Raw genomic sequence first — 7,905 nt, forward strand, 5'->3', positions numbered from 1 at the left:
ATTCATGCCACGTGAAAGAAGTTGCAAAGGACAACTATGCTAGGTAGCAATCCACATCAAAAATTCATTCTTTATCACTTCCCTACTCGAGGACGAGTAGGATTTAAGCTTGGGGATGCTTGATACGTCTCCAACGTATCTATAATTTTTGATGGTTTCATGCTATTATCTTGTCAAACTTTGGATGTTTTGCATGCTTTTTATTTATTTTTTGGGACTAACTTATTAACTCAGTGCCAAGTGCCAGTTCCTGTTTTTTCCATGTTTTTGACCCCTTTCAGAGGAGATTTTGAAACGGAGTCCAAACGGAAGAAAATCTCCGAAAAGATTTTTTTTGGAACGGAAGAAGATCAGAGAACTTGGGAGCCAAGCCAGAGGAGCGCCAGGGGCCCCAAAAGCCCCCACCCCGCGTCCAGGGGGGCGCGCCATCTAGGCTTGTGGGCCCCTGGAGGTCCCCTGACCTTGATCTTGCGGTTATATATTCCCAAAAAAATCAAGAGACGATCGCAATCACTTTTCTGCCGCCGCAAGCTTCTGTCTCCGCAAGATCCCATCTGGACACGTCCCGGTGCCCTGCCAGAGGGGGGATTCAGACACGGAGGGCTTCTCCATCAACACCATGACCTCTCCGATGATGCGTGAGTAGTTTACCATAGACCTACTAGTCCATAGCTAGTAACTAGATGGCTTCTTTTCTCTCTTGGATCTTCAATACAAAGTTCTCCAAGATCTTCATGGAGATCTATATGATGTAATATTCTTTTGCGGTGTGTTTGTCGAGATCCGATGAATTGTGGATTTATGATCAGATTATCTATGAATCTTATTTGAGTTTCTTCTGATCTCTCTTATGCATGATTTCATATCCTTGTAATTCTCTTCGAGTTGTTGGTTTTGTTTGGCCAACTAGATCTATAATTCTTGCAATGGGAGAAGTGCTTGGTTTTGGGTTCATACCGTGCGATGACCTCACCCAGTGACAGAAGGTGTAGCGAGGCACACATGGTGTTGTTGCCATCAAGGGTAAAAAGATGGGGTTTTCATCACTGGTTTGAGATCATCCCTCTACATCATGCCATCTTGAATTAAGCGTTACTCTGTTCGTCATGAACTCAATACACTAGATGCATGCTGGATAGCGGTCGATGTATGAAGTAATAGTAGTACATTAGAAAGTATCGGTCTACTTGTCTCAGACGTTATACCTATATGCATGATCATTGCCTTAGATATTGTCATGACTTTGCGCGGTTCTATCAATTGCTCGACAGTAATTTGTTCACCCGCCGTGATATTTGCTATTATGAGAGAAGCCTCTAGTGAACACTATGGCCCCCAGGGTCTACTCCACACCATATTTTCAGCCTTAGACTTTTCACTTCGTTGCTCTTTTCGCCTTCAGATCTCACTTTGCAAACAATCTTGAAGGGATTGACAACCCCTTTGAAGCGTTGAGTGCAGGCTTGTTTGTGTTTGCACGGGTACTTTGGACATGACGAGGCCCTCCTTCTGGATCGATACCTTGGTTCTCAAACTGAGGGAAATACTTACTGCTCCTGTGCTGCATCACCCTTTCCTCTTCAAGGGAAAACCCGACGCAAACCAGAGAAGTAACAAGAAGAATTCCTAAGCGCCACGGAAGGACTTTTGTTGCCGTAGCAGCGGCCACCACCAAAGAAGTTTCGGGTCTACGACTTGAGCCTGATTCCTTGCCAAGATGAGTGCCCCAGAAGGTAGCACCTCCAAATGCGAGCCTGGCGGAGCCCAGTCCCGCACATGCTGGCGCCTATCAAGCAGGTGGTCGCCACCGAGTCGACGACGAGGATGCGGGATGGGCATCGTCGACATCGAGAACAATTTCTACAACTATTTAAAGCCCTACTATTTAAAGAATAAATTTGGAATTAATATATGTCGTTCATGATATGTTTGCAAATTCCAGTTTAATTAGGTAGCAATGGGCAGGAATAGAGAAAAAAATATGCATTCATTTTTCAAATTAAAATTAAAGAGATACGAAAGCATGATTCATCACATATGAATGACAGTTTTTATACCGTATGCCCTTATCTAGCTCACTAATCTAGCTTTTATCTACATGATTTTCTTTCTACTGCTAAGGTGTTATATCTACACGTACGTTATATGAACACAAATTTCTATGAACAACAATATGTAGGGACGGCGACAGCGACAAGCAGGGCACGCAGAGGAGGAGCTCACCGGGGCCGACGGGCTTGGGGCGGCGACGATGATGGGCTTGGGGCGACGGCGACGTGCTCGTGGCGTCGACGGCGGCGAGGAGGACTGGATCAGGGGAGGCAGCGGCGATGTGCTATGGGTGACGGCGACGGACTCAGGGACGGCGGCAACTACGAGAAGGACTGGATCGGGGCGACGACGACGAGGACTGGCTAGGGTGGCGACAGCAAGCAATGGGATAGTTTTGGGGGAAATTTTGAGAACTCCCGCCTATATGCGGAAACCAGTGGTCCGGTTCGAGGCACAAACCGGTACCAATGCACCCCTTTCGTCCCGATTGGTGCCTCAAACCGGGACTAAAGGCCAATTTCCAACAGCCCAAAGGGCGGGAAGAAGAGACCTTTAGTCCCGGTTGGTGCCAATAACCGACACAAAAGGGCGTATTTCGTGTCGGCTCGTGGCACAAACCGGGACTAAAGGCATGTGCCTACCACAGCCGCGGTGCGGTTGGATGTTTAGTCCCACTTCACATGCCGAGAGAGCCCGGTAGTGGTTTATAAGCGCCGGTGCGCATACCCTCTCGAGCTCCTCTCAACTGCAGTCTGCCGGGCCTAATTTATCATTGCTTATGGGCCTAATGGGCCTTCTACGGGCCTGAATCCTGGCCCAACTCACTCATTGGGTTTCTAGTCGTATTCACGCTGTGGTGACCGAGAAGGTGGCATTTCTTTTTAAAAATCTAGTTTTTTTGTTTCGGTTTTTTTACTTTATTTATTTTATTTTGTGACTAAATTTACTAAAAAACAGATTTTTTTCAGTGATTCTTTTTTCTGGTATTTAATATTACTGTATTTTTAACATTATATTCAATTTGATAGGTTTTAGGTTATTTTAACTGACTTTTTAATCAAAAATAGATCTATTACAAAAGGGATTTCATTTTTTGAACTTATTTGAACTCTAGACTTTTTGTGTATTCAAAATGCACCATTCAAGGCCACATCACCATTTTTCAACACTTCCCGAGTTCATTTGATATTTTTCATGCATTTACTAATTTTTTTGAGCTAAATGGCCCAAAAATTGAAAAGCACTACAAATGAACTCTGAATAGGTTAAAAGTTTGCATGGTATCATCATTTCACCCACATAGCATGTGCTAAAAAGTTGAGAGGGTTGCGGCAAAAACTGAATGCACTTCGTGTACAAATCGGGCAATCTCTTTCGAAGTATTAGGGTTTCTTACAAAAACTCATCTCGTTACCGGCAAGTCTCTTTACTCATTCCAGAATACAAGATCCCGTGGCTAACTCTTTAGTCACATTGCTTGCAAGGCATGTTTGTGATGTTTTATTATCGAGTGGGCCCTGAGATACCTCTCCGTCACACGGAGTGACAAATCCCAGTCTTGGTCCATGCTAACTCAACGGACAACTTCGGAGATGCTTGTATAGTACCTTTATAGTCACCCAGTAACGTTACGACGATTGATACACACAAGGCATTCCTCCGGTGTCAGTGAGTTACATGATTTCATGGTCATAGGAGTGTATACTTGACATGCAAAAAACAATAGCAACAAAATAACACAATCATATGCTACGTTTATAGTTTAGGTCTTGTCCATCGCATCATTCTCCTAATGATGTGATCCCATCATCAAGTGATAATGCTTGTCTATGGCTAGGAAACCTTAACCATCCTTGACCAACAGGCTAGTCAACTAGAGGTTCACTAGGGACATTGTATTGACTATATATCCACACATGCATTTATGTTTCCATTCAATACAATTACAACGTGGATAAAAACGATTATCTTGAAATGGGAAATATAATAATAACTATTTTATTACTGCCTCTAGGGCGTATTTCCAACATGCAACACCACTCCTCATTAGCATTGTAATGATCGATGGCCACACAGACAATGAAATGGATGAATGTTTTGTGAGTCCGTACAACTATCCTCGATGGCAAGATCGACTGGCCGTGGGCGAGGCGTTATCTCAAGAGAGGAGCTCGATTGGCGCTCCTTGATCTTCGGGAGAGTGAGTGGACAACATATTATCCCATCTCCAATGGATATCGAGGCATGGGATCTCCCACCACCAGATATCATCACCAGCTCTGGATCCAAAGGTTCCTGGCTTGGGTTAAATTCCTCCCCTTTGCTAGCCTTCCACACGTCCATGTATCCCACGAGCTTGTCGTGGGAGGAGATGTTGATGAACTTCTTTGTATGATCTAGGTCAGACTGAGAGAATGCCTTGGCCTTCTTGTAGGAGGCACTATGGACCATGCCATAAAGGCAGTACAACGGTGGCACCTCCGTCTTATTATGATATGCCTAAAAGAGAGGAACAAAGTATTAGTAAAGGGCTCAAGCTAGCATGAAGAATGAATTGCATGAATCATGAAGCAAACCGCATATCGAGTTCCGTCGGAACTGAATTAAGTTGACCCTGCCTTGATGGCTTTGCACACCAACCATTTGGGCACACCGATCCTTCGCATTGTCGTTGACGGCTTGCCAATTGCCTATGCACCACTCATCCACGAACGCCTCCCAACAATCCATCTTATCCGCACACCATCTCGGATAAGTTAGTAAAGGGAATTTTGAGCGCTAAGCCTATGAATCTAATCAAAAAAAACTACGTACAAGGCCTTAAGAATAGGTAATTACCTTCATGTACTTCTCCTTCTTCACATACTTTCTGCGGCACTCCTTCTTCCGCTTCTTTACACCATGCATGGTGTAGTAGTCTCGATTAGCTTGCGGCCGAGCCTCATGGCGTAAGTTCTGTAATAGCCGCATGCACTCGGCCTCGAGAACCTTGGCCGCCGCCTCCTCATATACCACCCCACACCAGTAGAAGGTCTGCAATCACCAATTAGTACAATAACTAGCCATATTGTTAATTTTAGATTGTCTATAAGAAGAATTTACCCAAAAGTTGTTGATCACCATTTCGGCCCTCGTGTGGCACAAGACACCATCTATAATCTCCTTCGGTGGGGCCTGTGCAGCCTGGTAGTGCTCTTAGGTAAATCCTAGTGTAGGAACCTGACCCTCACCGGGCAACGTGACAAACCACAGGAAATTTGTCCGACAAAGCACACGAAGGATGGTGTTCGGCTTGCGGACTCCAACTGGGTGTACCCAACCCCTGTAGTATGACAAGGTCAACCCATTAGATATTTGAAGAAACTTGAAGGAAAAGGTAAAAAAAAAGAGTATTGCACTTACCTCTCCCCTTTAGGCCTAATCACCGGCCTGTGCTCGGGGGTCGTCGGTACGACCGGGAGACATGTACTACCGAGCTTGTACACGGTGACCCTGTCCACCACCTCACCCTCACTATCCGTAGACTCATCCCCGCCACTCGGTCCGATCCCTCGGTCCGATCCGGCCCCTCGGTCCAATCTGGCCCCTCGGTCCGGTCCGGCCAGGCACCCCATCCGGACGTCTCCGTGTTGGCCAAAGCCTCTTGGCGGGAGTCTCCTTGGACGTAGCCTCATGAACCGTAGTCTCATGGGCCGAATGCTCGTTGACCCGAGGCTCCTGGAGCGGAGTCCCCGTATCCTCCACCGCAAACGGGTCCACCATAGTAGTCCTGTGCTCGGGGGAATGAGCTGGTGGTGGTGGCTAGGACGGCATAGCAGTCCGCCTACCTCTTCCATGACCACGTCTTGAACCATTCCCCTTCTTCCCTTCCCAAACTCCTCTCCCAGTGGGAAACACCGCTGACAAAGAAGCACCCGTGGGTGGTGTCGTTAGACTATCCGCCAAGGCTCTACAGGGAAATAGGGGTGGAATGGAAGTACCATCCCTCGCGCGGACCCCCGACGAAGAAGTACCCACCGAGCGATCTGGATCTGCGCCCACCATCTTTCAACACGTGCCATGATAAAGAGTACAAGAAATTAGTACAACATAAAAAAATTGAATACCTGACATGAATAATAATATGTACATATATAATTTAAGTTGGGATGCATACAAACTAATAATAGTCTGGATCAATAAATGCATCATCATGATCACTATCACGCGTGTCTTCATGAATGACGTGCTCATCGGGTTCAACGGCATCAACTTGTGGAAGGCCTTTCTATAACCGGTCAAGCATTGACACGTCATCCACAGCGGTAACCTCTTCTAGTTCTGGTTGTGCTGGTTCCGACTCAGGGGTCAAATCGGATTTACTGTTGCTATCTACTTCCATGTTCTGGGGTGAAGTACAACCGTTCTTGAAAAGTTTCTTGGAAAGATGTTTTCTTGGAAGAATTCTCCATCATATGTGTCTGGGTTAATGTGAGGTCCATAATCCTCTTCATCTGGGGGAGGTGGTCTAGCATGTGGTGGCACTTCATAAACAACATGCCAACCATTCATATTGTTCTTAGTTTGGCAGGCCCACGGTAGATAGAAAACTTGGGTTGCCTATTGAGCCGTAATATAGACATCGGGAACATCTAAATGGGCGCTTGGATTGATTTCGACTAGCCCTATATGTCCACGAGTCCTTCTAGCCTCCTTCGACTGGAACCAATAAGATTTGAAGACTACGACGTTTGGTGGGTTTTCACCATAGAATTGAAGTATATAAATTACTTCAACTCTTCCATAATACTCGATACCACCTTCGCCGATCGCAGAGACACAACAATTTGTAGATATCCAGTCGGGCATAGACAATTCTTTGCCAAAGGTACAAAAGTGATACCCGTTAATGTTGTATTTCTCAAATGAACGGACCTTATAGTCAAAACCATTAGCGTCTTGTCTCAGTTCGGCGTCCATAGACTCTGAATTAGCCTACAAGTTTAATACGAAACGATTTTGCATTAGCTGCAAATTAGACCAAGAAATGAAATGGTTCATTATTTTTAATTACCATTTGTTTGAACCAAGCGATGAAACCGGGATAGCCGCCTCCATGCTTTGCGAGAAGCTCATACTTTTCGACAGAATCATTTTGGATCAGCGCTCCATCTGAGAATTTGGAGACGTATCGAATGTATCAAATATCCGGGAATAAGAGCAGTTCAAAGGAATTACAAGTTGTGGAAAAATGTACCGAGAACTTACTCGGTGTACGGCCACAGTTCTGCTAGGTTGTTGAAGATATACAACGAAATGTTCCACCATTCTTCGACATCCAACGTTATTGGTTTTGAAGCACTGGCTAGTGCGATCTTCCCTTTGAATAGGCTGAGGTTGGATCCACCTTTTTTAGGGGGAGCATCATTGTACCGAGGCTTCAGATTATGCAAATAACGATTTTTGGCTTTGTAGTGTGTGGTCACAAAGTTAGCCACCTCGTCACTAATGAATGCCTCGACCATTGATGCTTCAATTCTATGTTTATTTTCACATTTAGCTCGAAGCGTATTCTGCATCCTCCGAGTTGCAAAGCACCAATGATTTTGCACGGGCCCACCCAATCTTGCCTTGGTCGGGAGATGTAAAATCAAATGCCGCATTGGATTAAAGAAGCCCGGTGGAAAGATCTTCTCTAACTTGCTCAACAACTCTGGCGCCAACTCCTCCATGTCATCTACCACGCCACGCGATAGTTCTTTCGCACAAAGAACACAGAAGAAATAGCTCAGCTCGGCAAGTACTAGCCATTCATCCTCGGGAATAAAGCCAGGTAACATCACCGGCATTACCCGCTCAAGCCATATGTGCCAA

Source organism: Hordeum vulgare, chromosome 6H (assembly GCF_904849725.1).
Source record: "Hordeum vulgare subsp. vulgare chromosome 6H, MorexV3_pseudomolecules_assembly, whole genome shotgun sequence".
In the NCBI taxonomy this organism is placed as follows: domain Eukaryota; kingdom Viridiplantae; phylum Streptophyta; class Magnoliopsida; order Poales; family Poaceae; genus Hordeum; species Hordeum vulgare.